Source organism: Colobus angolensis, unplaced genomic scaffold (assembly GCF_000951035.1).
Source record: "Colobus angolensis palliatus isolate OR3802 unplaced genomic scaffold, Cang.pa_1.0 Scaffold38, whole genome shotgun sequence".
Taxonomy (NCBI): Eukaryota; Metazoa; Chordata; class Mammalia; order Primates; family Cercopithecidae; genus Colobus; species Colobus angolensis.
This window is the reverse complement of record NW_012117154.1, coordinates 1,688,472-1,701,747: the sequence shown is the minus strand read 5'-3', so window position 1 is coordinate 1,701,747 and position 13,276 is coordinate 1,688,472. Positions and strand designations below refer to the sequence as shown.

The following is a 13,276-nucleotide window of genomic DNA, read 5'->3' as shown; positions in this document are numbered from 1 at the left end:
AGTGTTGTATTGGCAAAATAATAGGCAAATAAATCAAAGGAACAAAATACAGACCTCAGATATAGATCCACACAAATATAGTTAACTGATGATTTTTTTACAAAGAATCAAAGGCAATACAATGGAGAAAAGATAATCTGTTCAAGAAACAGTGTTGTAACAACTAAACATTCACATGCAGGAAAAAAAAAAATGACTATAGGCCTAGCCCTTACACCCCTTTCAAAAATTAACTCATAATGGGTCACAGACCTAAATGTAAACACAAAACTGTAAAACCCCTAGAAGAAGACAGGAGAAAATCTAATTTACCGTGAGTACAGTGATAACATGCTGACCTTCATTGAAATTTAAAAACAAACAAAAATGACCCAAAATTCTGTGAAAGACATTGTTAAGAGAATGAGAAGACAAGCCATGAACTGGGAGAAAAATATTTTCATAGTACATATCTGGAAAGAAATATTATTCAAGATATTCAAAGAATACTTGCAACTCAACAAAAAGAAATGAACAACCTAATTAAAGAATGGGCAAAAGGCTTGAGCAGACACTCTGTCAAAAAAGATATACAGATGGCAAATAAGCAAACGAAAAAACTCTCAACATCGTATGTCATTAGGAAATTGCAAGTCAAAGCAACAATGAGATGGCACTACACTTTTATTAGAACAGACAAGATATAAAACCCTGACAACACCAAATGCTGGTGAGGATGTGGGGGAGCAGGAACTCTCATTCATTGCTGGTGATTATGAAAAATGTTACTCCCAGGGATAGCCAATTCCTAAAGATAAATTATTTGCCTACAAGGGCGTCTTCCAGATGCAAACCAACTAACCCAGAGCCCATGCCCCAAAGACCTTCTTCATCAGACTCCCACAAGCCTCCCCAACCATTCACCTGCCCAAATCATCCCATGGCCAGGTACCAGGCAATGAGATACAGCCCCTGCAGCCCAGAGCCCTTTGGAATTATTTAAACCAGACAATCCTAAGTCTGTCTATCCTGCCTCACCTGTTCCTTCTCATAGGAACTGTAATGAAGGCTCTTGTCCATGTTCTCCTCCCAGTCCCTCTGCTTCCTGACCAACCCTGGCACTTTCCCAAAGGGCCCTGTATGGAGTGGCTGCCTCCTCCTCTTGGGAACTGTGAGTAATAAACCATCCTTTCAATGGCAGTCATCTCCTGATCTGCTGAACTCACTATGCCTGAATAATAATAAAACCTACAATTTAAAACACTCACATCCCCATAAATTCTGCTGATCTTCATGCTCATGTGAAAGTTTGAAATCATGCAAACTTTCATGCATTTTCCAGCACAAGTGTGTAGAGAAATGAAATTGAGAGGGTAAAGCACTTGCTTTAGAGTCAGATTCTGGGGAATTAAATTTGACTTCTGCCTCTCGCTGCCTGGAGACCTGGGTAAGTTACTGAATCCTTCTTGCTTCATTTTTCTCATCTGCAAAATGGAGGATCAACAAAGATCTATCTCACAGGACTGGAAAAATACACCAAAAGTATCTGTCATACTATGAGTACTCAAAACTGTTGTTGCTGCTACATTATTCTTCCTCGATATGTGGTTATCTGGAATTTTTTGTAACCAGTAGGCTAAATCTTATCTGAATGAAGATCGCCATTTTCCATCAATTCTTTCAAAGATTTAGTTTGCATATGGCATTTAGCTTTACATATGGTCATTAGAACATGCATAGAACTTATTAATCATTAAGATCTCAAAACCTTTAGATTAGAACTTGACTTAGACCGAAAGCAGCATTTTCCTAACTTGAGCACTGGGGTACCCCAAGAACACCTCTGCAGAACCTGGTTAGATAAACCCTACATTAAAAATTAAATACTGTCCGTTGAAATGACTGCTTCCTGCTGACAGAATTACAAACCCTAATACAAATATACACCTCATATACATGGAGGTGTTACCCAAATAATCAATCACCTCAATATAAATGCACACATGTAAAGGCAGATAGATTTTAAGTGAAGCCACAAGAGAAAAATCTTCTCAAAGAGAGATTCCCATGGATCCCTAGAGAATGTATTCGTCAAGCAATTTGGATCAACTTACAGATTCCAAGAAATCTGAGGTGAAGCCATGTATTAGTCCATTCTCACATTGCTATAAAGAACTGAGACTGGCTAATTTATAAAGAAAAGAGGTTTAGTTGATTCACAGTTCCACAGGCTGTATAAGAAGCATGGCTGGGGAGGCCTCAGGAAACTTACAATCATGGTGGAAGGTGAAGGAGAAGCAGATGTGTCTTGCACGGCCAGAGAAGGAGAAAGAGACAGTAGGGGGAGGCGTCACACACTTTTAAACAACCAGATCTCAAGAGAACTCATTATTGAGAGAAAAGTAAGGGGAAGTCCCTCCCTGTGATCCAATCACCTCTCACCAGGCCCCTCCTCCAACATTAGGGACGACAATTTGACACGATATTTGGGTAAGGACACAAATTCAAAACATATCAAGCCACCTCTATAAATAAACAGCTTTCTTCTAGATGCACTACTTTTATTAAAGTCAGCTTTCTGAGCTACGAAGTGTATCTGACTCCCAAGTTGTAAGTCTTCAGTCTCTGGCAAGACAGTTTATGTAATTGCTAGTGAGAAAGGATTTGCTTATTCCATCACTGAGACCTCCAGGGTCAACTTCAAGGGTGTGTGGTCTGAGTCCTGGACTCAGAAGGCCCCTGTTACTCTGATGAAAGTCTTAATTCATTTTGTACAAGGTACCTTGTATTTTCATTTTGCACTGGGCCCCTCAAATTATGTTCAGTCCTAGAGATCCTCATTTACTGCCCAATGGCTAAAGGGCATGAGCCAGGCTGACAGCAGCCCTGGAAAACTGCCTTGAGGATTTGCACAATACCATCATGGCACCATGACAGGCAGCAGCAGGTTCCTTCTTCAGAGAACCACTCTGCAATAGAAATATAATGAGCAAATTTAAATCATAAAAAATTCAGCTCATATCAGGTTAGAAAAGATGAGCCATCATAATTCAACTGGAAATAAAAGAACAAAAGGAAAATGAATGGCTTGCATTTTTTTTTTCAAACCCTACCAGCTGGCTGCTCTCTCTTGTTTATCTTGGCCTCTCATTCTTTATTTGGTAGCAAATTAATCTGGGTAGTGATCCCTATCGTAAGTCTTCCGAGTAGCTTAAAGGGCTGATTTCATTATGAGAGTCTAATCCTTTGATGCCTGCAGAATCCAGAGTTGGCAGACAACAAATGCTGCCTGTTCTCTACGAGGTCAATGGCATAGGGTACCTAATGTCCTGTATATAAACGAACAACATAGGTCAGTCTCAGCCCCAATTCTTTCCTCTTTGTCTTTAGCATTGGAAATTGTGAACTGGATCATTCTGGTAATCAAAGATCAGGCTGGGAGTAGACACAGAGATGAGTTTTGTCCTTAGCACCTTCCTGTCTCTTTTTGGGATCCCTGCTTTCTTGTGGGCTGCCTCTAACCTCCAGGACCCTATGTCCTGGGATAATGCTGCTGTGTCTGATACTTTCTTTCTCATGGGATAGCTACCTGCCCTCAAATCTCTTGCTGGTCAAACCCTACATCCTGTAGCCTCAGGGCTCTGACCTAAGCCACTTATCCTTGGGAAACATTTAGGTAAATATTACAGCTGATATTGCAATTGTGCTCAAAGAATGTTTGCATTTCATAAAAGAGGAGACTCCTAGATACTAACACCCTAATCCACAAGGAATACTCCCACATGTAGACATTTGGATACCAGTAAATAACAAGGACGTGATTTGGGAGTAACATACGCTAGGAGGAAGGCTGTAGATATTTACTTGGGGAAAAAAATGTTGTCTTTTGTTTAAATATTGCTTTGAAAACTTATGTTGTCAGGAAAAAGCAAGATGGTTTCTGTAGCTTAGGCTGTCTCCACATTTTCCTTGCAAGCATTTTGCTAGCAATTGAGGTAATCCAGCTGGGGCCCAACAGGAGTGTGGTCTAACTTCTCACAGACATATCTAACTGACATTGGCATATGGCTCCACTGATTTCATGTTTTAAAGAGAAATAAGAAAATAAAAACTCTTTATTATGCCGAGCATCAGAAACATCAGAGAATAAAGAAAATTATTCCCTAATCGAGTATTTAAAAGAGGTCAACATCAAAATATAATTTAAACTGTTAGGAGAAATTGTGAAAGATGTTAAAATGGGCAAGTGGATAGTGGGGTGGCACCTTCTGCATGGGCTCTGCTTTTTGTTGTCTTTGAGTTACTTCACACCTCCACAAAAACTGTCATCCAACTGGTTCCTGCCAATAAAAGCTCAAACAAACTGTACCCAGTGGAGCTATAGTTCACAATTGCCCTGGAAATACTGACTAATTTTGCATTTATTTATAAATTTATTTCAGCATTTATTTCCTATGTATGTGTATATGCGTTTTGAATTCTTCTTTGAATTGACTGTAAGATCTTGGTTCCCTCATTAATGAACAGGTTACATTTTTAATATGTGTTTATTTAAACATTATATGAGTTGTTGTTTTATCTTTTTTAAAAAATTATCTTGTATAGGATTCCTGCTCAGCAATCCAAGATGGTTGTGATGAAGGTTCAGTTTTTTTTTTTCCAAAGTTGGTGCCAATTTATTCAGTCAAACTTATCTGGAAATTCTGTACTTAAAATTCTAAGTCCTACAAAAGGACAAGGGCTCCTCCAGATCTGTTAGCTGCCAAAGACCCTGCAATTACTCGTCTGTAGCCACAGAGTGAGAAATTCACAGTAGGTTTGTATGTGTTTACTTGTTTTATGTTTGTTTTTTATTTTTGTTTTTGGTGGATACCTTTTATCAGATGAAAAAGTCTCCATCTGTTTTTAGTTTACTTCCAGTTTTTACAAGCCATAACTATTCAATTTTATTGCCTTTTTGGCACTTTTTGAGGTGATCTATGGTGTGTCTACATTACTCTATTAATGTAGTGAATTGCATTAGTAAGTTTTTCTGTGTCAAGGCAGGCCTCATTCCTGAGTCATGATGTATTTGGGGTTTTAAAATATTCAATTTATGAATGCTTTATTTAGAATTTTTTGTAAAATTCATATAATTCATAAAAAGAGATTTAAACTTTGGTATCTAGGTTATATTAACCATGGAGAATAAGTTGAGGACTTGTCCCAGTTTTTTTTCTAGGCTAAGAACGAGTTTGTATATAATACTTTGACAATTAGTGGTTTATTCACATTTTTTCTTGAGTTAGTTTTGTAAAATTATAATTGCTAGAAAATTGTCTAAACTAAGATTTAAATTTATTGAAATTATGTTTTCTCATGATATTAAAAACCTTTACTAATTCTGTATTAGATAACTTTTTTCATTCTTAATATTATTTCACTATGTCCTCTCTATTTTCTTCTGGGATAATCACACCAAGGGCTTGTGCGTTTTGCTAATCTTAAAAAAAAACAAACAGCTTTTTCTTGATCTTTTGTCTTTTTCTTTTTGATTCTTGGATTAATCTGAGTTTGTCTTCTGTATCTTGTCTGTAATAGAATACGAAAAAATAGCTCTGTGCGCCTTAAAGTATGTTCTACTTAAATCTCATTATGCAAACATGATACAAGCTCAAGGTCAACAAATATCTAGAAGAGGATTCTTTTCATTTTGATTAATATTAAAGTACAATTTGATGAAAATTACACATTCAGCAAATGATGGCTTCAGTAGGGCAAGGCTTGTATTGGAAATGTCATACCTCACAAGACAAATAATAAAAGCAGGCGGGTATTAACTGAAATCGTGTATACATATTCAAGCTGGTAATATAAATGCCCATTTTCTGAATTTATTTACTTGACATTCATTCTACATTTATTTTTGGAGTGTTATCAGAGCACCAGAGGCTCACTGGTGAGCAAGACCAAATGAGTCCCCACCCTCCTCAGGTATGCATTTTACGAAGAGATGATAAACTAGAAAACTTTAAATGTGTAATATAATCTCAGATACAGATAGGTGGCTTTGAAGAAAATACACCTGGGTAAAAGAACGGGGGATAAGTTGTTTTAGATTCTCTCCCAATGTTGATGGATATCTCGTTATGAATATACTTTTACATGTTTATGGAATTTTTAAAGCATGCCCAGGTAGAGTCAATAAATATAATAGTGGTAGAAAAGGCAGCTGAAATAACAAAATTCTATGAATTTTTATAGAGTTGGTTAACTTGTATTAATCTGAGTTTATTTTTTGTATCTTGTCTATAACATAGAACACAGACCAATAGTTTTCTCCATTTGATTTTTTTTTTTTTTTAGAGATGGCGTCTTGCTATATTGCCCAGGCTAACCTCAGATTCCTAGGTTCAAACTATCCTCTGACCTCAGCCTCCTGAATAGCTGGACCACTGCACTCGGCTCCATTTGATTTGAGGACAAGAAAACAAAGTAGACATCATTATTAAAGAGCATTCTACTGTATCCATTTAGTAAATTATGTTGTGTTCCAGCTAAATACCCAAAGGTATTATGAGTTAAAAGGAAAAATCATGGAAATGTAATTATCATTGATGTGATGGTCATGTAACAGTCCCATTCACTGTACACATGTGAACAATAGTCAGCATTTCTCTTGCTTACTATGCACTGAGCACTTCTTCAGAAGTGGCTCATCTAGTCCTTCTAACCACTTTGCCAAGTAAAGACTGCTATTACTCCATTTTACAAGTGGGAATGTGGAAGCTCAGAGAAGCAGCTTAGTCAAGGTAAACCAACCCCCCACCACCACCTCTGCACACCCGCCCCCTAACTGCTTAGTATGACAGGAGGGAAACCTGGGCCAGGTTTTTGCACTCTGGCAGTCTGACACCAGAATTTCAACTCCTACCATAATCCTAGACTACTTCCCCATTTGCTTAATTTGGATTAAAAAACAGACTTTCTACTGGAATTTCTTCTTGGAAAATTGCCACAAGTGTGAATAAGCAAAAGGAGAGCCTCTAAAGGTTTGCCTAGGGCAGATGAAGAATTCTGGAAGATCTTTTTTTGCCAAGAGCACTATAAATTGAATGATGCTTAATTGCTCCATTTACATCTTTGGGACTGCTCTATCAACCATGCAGAGGCCTCAGCAAAAGGATGTTCGCTGGAGGCTCAAGTGGTTTCTGCCAATGCTAGTCCTAGGTACCCCACTCCTAGGGGCCCCACTTTTTTTGGCACAGCCTAAATTTACCCACCTAACCCTTCTCCTCCCTACCACCTATGTCTCCTTTACTCCATTCTAATTTTGTCAGAAAGGTATTTTCTGAAGGCAGTTGTATGGTTGGTGCATATGCTAATTAAATATATAATACATAAATATATACTTCTCCTTTAAACTTTATTATTTTTATTTTTTATTTTTGAGATGGAGTCTCACACTGGAGTACAGTGGTGCGATCTTGGCTCACTGCAATCGCTGCCTCCTGGATTCACGTGATTCTCCTGCCTCAGCCTCCTGAGTAGCTGGGATTACAGGTGCACACCACCACACGTGGCTGCTTTTTGTATTTTTAATAGAGACAGGGTTTCAGTATGTGGGCCAGACTGGTCTTGAACTCCTGACCTCGTGAACTGCCCGCCTCAGCCTTCCAAAGTGATGGGATTACAGGTGTGAGCCACTGTGCCCTGCCTAAACTTTATCTTTATACTTTTTGCCTAAATTGTCCATCTTTTCCATAAGGGATATTAAGCCAGATCTTAACTGACAAAAACCAAAGTTGGAAACATAAGGTATTACTGGTAGTTTAGTGAAACAAATGAAACCACACTTTCCAAAATCATGTCGCTTTAGTAATTTAAGATGTCTCCTGTCGTGACCCAGTTATTCAATTAGTCGTCCCAACTATATCACAAACTTTGGTTGCAAATGGCCAATTCCCAATGAGCTGTTATCAGCCCTTTGTGATCTCAACTGAGACTCAGAGGTAGGAGAACCAATCTGATATCCATATTAGAAGTAAATAAAATGAGATACATTGTCCGGAATCATGCATTTTTATTACAGTTACTAAATTTTAGCAGCAATATAAGTGACTTGTGGGAAATGAGAGAATAAAACATTCTCATTTCCCACAAGTCATTTAACCTCCATACCTCTTAGTTTAGGTCAAACACCTCTCAAAAGAAGGAAAACAGTAAATATTTATTGAATTAATAAGTGGATGGATAGATGGAAGGAAGGAAGGAAGGAAGGAAGGAAGGAAGGAAGGAAGGAAGGAAGGAAGGAAAAAGGATGATGGATGTACTAAAAGATGAATGGATGATTTAATCACTTAAAATGAATGATTAGGCAGAGTGTCGTGGCTCATGCCTGTCATCCCAGCACTTTGGGAGGCCAAGGTGGGTGGATCATTTGAGGTCTGGAGTTCAAGACCAGCCTGGCCAACATGGCAAACCCCGTCTCTACTACAAATACAAAAATTAGCCAGGCGTGGCGGTGGGTGCCTGCAATCCCAGCTACTCAGGAGGCTGAGGCAGGAGAATCACTTGAACCTGGGAGGCGGAGGTTGCAGTGAGTGGAGATCATGCTACTGCACTCCAGCCTGGGTGACAAAGTGAGACTGTGTCTCAAAAGAATGATTAATATTTTGCTAGTTTCACAACTCCATACATCTCTAAAATTCTGAATGTATTTTCTGAGTATCACCTGAACCCTAACTGTGAACTCTACACACAGAAAATGAGATGAAATATTCTCTACCTTCCAGGAATCTATATTCCCAATGGAGAGGTAAGTTAAACCTCATTACTCAAAGCATAAAAATGGAAATCAAGTGGAAAATCATGAGACATAAGACTTTGAGTTCTGTTGGCATTCAAGGAATAGTGAAATCTGTCCTACCACTCAACATACTTGCTAATTCACTCCTGCTCCAGGAGGATAAGGAGAAAATAGAGCAGGTCAGAACCAGAATACATGGGTTAGACCCTGAAAACAGAAAGAGAGTCAACATCGGTATGGAGGTGGCAGCACGCTGAGTGGGGAAGCTCTGGGCTTTTGTCCCTTCTGGATGTCATCCAGGTACTTAAGTATGCATTAGTCCACTGCAAATCCTAACATTTGAGCTTGATGCCTGTGATGATGAGTTTTATGTATCAACTTGGCTAGGCTATATAATACACAGTTATGTCATCAAAATTATCTAGGTGCTGTGAAGCTATTTTGTAGACAACTTGGTCAGCTGACTTTAAGTAAAAGAGATTCTCCTTGATAACTGGATCATGTGCATGGCCCTCATTCAGTCAGCTGAAGGCCTTCAGAGCAAAAACTAAGGTTTCCTGGAAAAAAAAAAAAATCTGCCTCAAGACAGTAGCATTGACTTCTACCTAAGTTTTCAGCCTGCTGACCTGACTTAAAGATTTTGAACTTGCCAGCCTCTACAATCACACAAGCCAATTTCTTAAAATAAATATCTTTAAAATTTTTAATAAAATTTGAAATATATATGTATACATATATGTATATATACATACATATGTGTCTGTAAGAATACATATATATATATTCTGTTTCTCTGGAGAATCTTGTCTTATTTCAATATAAAAGCATTCCTCACAGGTGTGAGATACAGGTGCAAACCCAGATGTGTGTTGTGACTTAATTTTAATGCAGATTTTTTTAGGACAATCTGAGAAGTCTGGTGATGATCTGACTGGGCTCTGAAATGAGGCAGAGCAGGTAAAATGATTGGAAATGAGCTCACGTGTATCCGCCCCCTAGGGATACTTTCTGACCTTTAATGAACATAATGTTTGGCAAGCTGACAAACGCACTGGACCTCCCTGAGTTCTCAGTGTGATCATGTTCTTGGGAAATGAAGGGACACATCCCCCCACTCCCGGCTCTTTCCACTCTTCTTTTTCTGTGCTGTAATTAAAGCTTTCCAATATCAGGGACTTAAACGCTTGAAAGATTTTCTTAAGTGAAGGCAAGAAATGTGAAGCATCTCAATTTTAATTAAAAGGAAGGACCTTATGACAAAAGTGAATAAAATATGGTGCTGATAATTATCAATTTGAAAGCACAAAAATGGTAATTTCTAGTTAGGAAATAAGTACCAGTTCACCCTCTTATTTAATCCATCACATTTTAATTTCCTTCTTCTTTCTATAATTGAGGAATAGCTGCCAGATTTGGGAATAGAGAACTGTATCCTTCTACTATGAAAGAAGGTGGCTCTTTTCTTAACAGTCACATAAGCAATTAAAGCCTTGGAACTGGGCTCCCTTTGGTAGGTTTTTCTGCTTGCCACTTCCTCATCCTGCCAAAAATAAGGAGGTTCGTTAACCTCACACTGTTAGGAAACAGCGTTCATCACTGAGAAGTTGGGAATGTGTTTCTTCCGTGTGCTGAGAATGAAGGATTGCTTTTCCTAAGGTGTTCTCTATGCAGGAGCCTACAGAATCTGAAGTCATCTGACTTCTTCCTTCTTTTAATTATCCCCTGACTCAGTTTCCCCACCCAGTATGAAAGATCCTTAATGAAGCAGCATAGAGTATCTCCAAATAATAATGCTCAATGCATAGCAGTAAAACAAGCACAACATTTGGGTTTATTTTACAGCGGTGTGGTATTAGAGGTGTTAGGGCTTCTTTCCAGAGCAGGGGATGGGAGTAGAAAGGGAAGCAGTTGGCACATTTGTTCATGTCTTTTCAGTTTATTATGCTGAAGTACAGTAGAATTGTCCTAAAAAATCATGTTAAGTAGCCAACCACTAGGGTTCCCAGATGCCATAACATTTGATAGCTATGATTTTTAACAATTGCAGTCCCTTCTTAGCTGTTGAATTAATTATTGCCAATCAAACTTTGAAAATGTTTAGAATGAAAATTTAACTTTTTTCCCTCCTTTTTTTCACCCACTTTCAGGTGGTACTATCACTCAGAGTAAAATCTGGCCATCACTTAAGCATTCTTAGGCAAACATCAGTCTCTCGAAAATGTCAGATGGGTATACTAAGAGAGGGCATTTCAGACTATGAAGCATGAAATGTCAAATAACCTACCACAGAGTACTAAAGTGACAAATCACACGTAGGCTGCACACAATTTCTCTGTTCTGCACTGATATGAGAGATTCTTTTGAGATATACCTTTAAGTCATGACACCATGCTGTTGTGAACAAAATGGGGTTAGAGATTAACTGTGGATTACTGTAAGAAGGAAATAAAATTTCTTTCTTTCTTTTTCTTTTTTCTTTTTTTTTTTTGAGCAGGGTTTCTCCATCTCAGTACTCCTGACATTTTGGAATGATTCTTTGTGGATGGGAACCATCCTGTGTGTTTTAGGCTGTCTAGCAGCAGCCCCGGCCTTTACGTACTAGAATCCTGTACTAGGGGACCCTCCCTATTGTGATAATCAAAATGCCCCCAGACACTGCCAGATGTGACCGGGAGGGGTGGGGGCAAGAGACAAAAATCTGCGGCTTAGGACCACTGCCCTAGAATAATATGCTTCAAGTGGAACGTATGAGAAAACAAAGATCAGGGATCCCCTTTAAATTCTAAATACAGAATGCAATTAAAGTTGAAAACATGCTCTTCAAATCCCCAAGTATTCCTTTTTTGTTATTTTAAATGTATTTGCAAACAAACGAGAACATCTATAACTATTATAAAAGTCATTCTAAAATAGCAACATTAACAGCATTTGCTTCTGAAACAAAGACATACTGTTTGAATTTCCTTTGCAAATACACACAATAGGCATGTTCACATCTACTTCTTAGGAGGATAAAAAGAAATTAGCCTCAGTAAAATGAGCATAAAATTATCCCCTCATAATAATAAATAAATGATCTCATGTTGCCTGTTTTCTATATAATTATACCTACAGTTATACCTGATTGCCAATTAATTGATCCCTTTTTAAGCACAAAATCTCCATTGCTCCACTCCCTTGAAATTCCCTTGGCTGTAATATTTTATAGATACTATCAGACATTGCTACCTACAGACAAATTGATTCCTTTCTCTCTACGTCTAGATGGTTCTCTCTAAAGTGCATAGTTGGTTGTTGCTATTTTAATGCTGTTCAGTAAAGAGAAATGCTACACCAACCAAAGGAATATTCTTGCTTCTTAAGCCAGCACAAACCACCAGCATTTGGATGTACATGATTATGCTTTAAATTTCTTAAAATTTATCTGCTGGTATATAAAAATTCAGTTGCCCATACGTCTAATCTGCAAAGATTGGGGTTTATAAACTTATAAACTTGCACTGGGGAAGCCATCCACAAGTTTATACTTAGGGGAGGGGTGTTACTTCAATAAGGAACGGTACTACAGAGCTTCAAATATCGCACCCCAAGTTTCCATTCCAGCCCTACTTCAACACACCACACACACACACACACACACACACACAAAACCTTATTTCACCCATTTTCCCAAAAAGGCACTGTAAACAAGAATAAGAACACTTATTTCCATCACCATTCAGAACATCATTCCCCAGTCCCCTGTGGACCACAGCTCCTAAGTGAATGTGATGTTGCCAAAAGCCTTTCTGGGCACATGTGGCTTGATCTGTCCTGTTGAAATCTGGCATCTCCCAACACGTTATCTCGGACAGAACATCAGAGAGACTCCTGAGACACACAGACACACTGCCAGCATCACACCTGGCCTTTGTTTCCTGCAAGGGACACCAAGGTCATGCCTGCAGCCCAACCATCTGGTAAATCTGACAAGGTAAGCTTGCTGGGGCCTGGAAATTGGGCCAGAGGAGTCCCACATTCCCTCTTCCTGGCATAGGTCCCTAAGCCAAAGGAGCAGTGCCCCAGCCCAACAGAGCTGAAGGAAACTGACATTCACTGGTTCAAACCCCTATTGTCAAAGAAGAGGAGACAGAGACCGGGAAGTTTAAGAAAAGCATTCAATATCCTAGAATTAACAACTCCAGTACAGACAACTGTAGTTAGAACCAAGACATCTGACTTCATTTTGCCCCTTTTTTGTGTGTGCAAGGAACTGTTCTGAGACCCACTAGGTATACAAAGATGTATAAATTATGGACTCTGCCCAAGGAGCTTACAACAGTCTGAAAAAAATAACTCAGAACAAAAGATACAAAGAGACCAAGCCAATAACTGAAGAAATAACTCAGGAGGTGTTCAATTGTGCAAATTAAATTATATGCATGTCAGTTAGTCTTGTTCAGTGGGACTGATTCATATCTCTTCAGGCTAAGGTGCTCAGGAACATTTATACAGAGACAATTAAATTTA

At 38.5% G+C, this 13,276-nt stretch overlaps 1 long non-coding RNA gene across 1 annotated transcript in view; it reads right to left on the bottom strand.

Moving 5' to 3' along the window:
- Positions 1-13,276, bottom strand: part of LOC105520353 — a 32,102-nt gene that overhangs the window by 10,596 nt on the left and 8,230 nt on the right. The gene's annotated exons all lie outside the window — the stretch shown is intronic.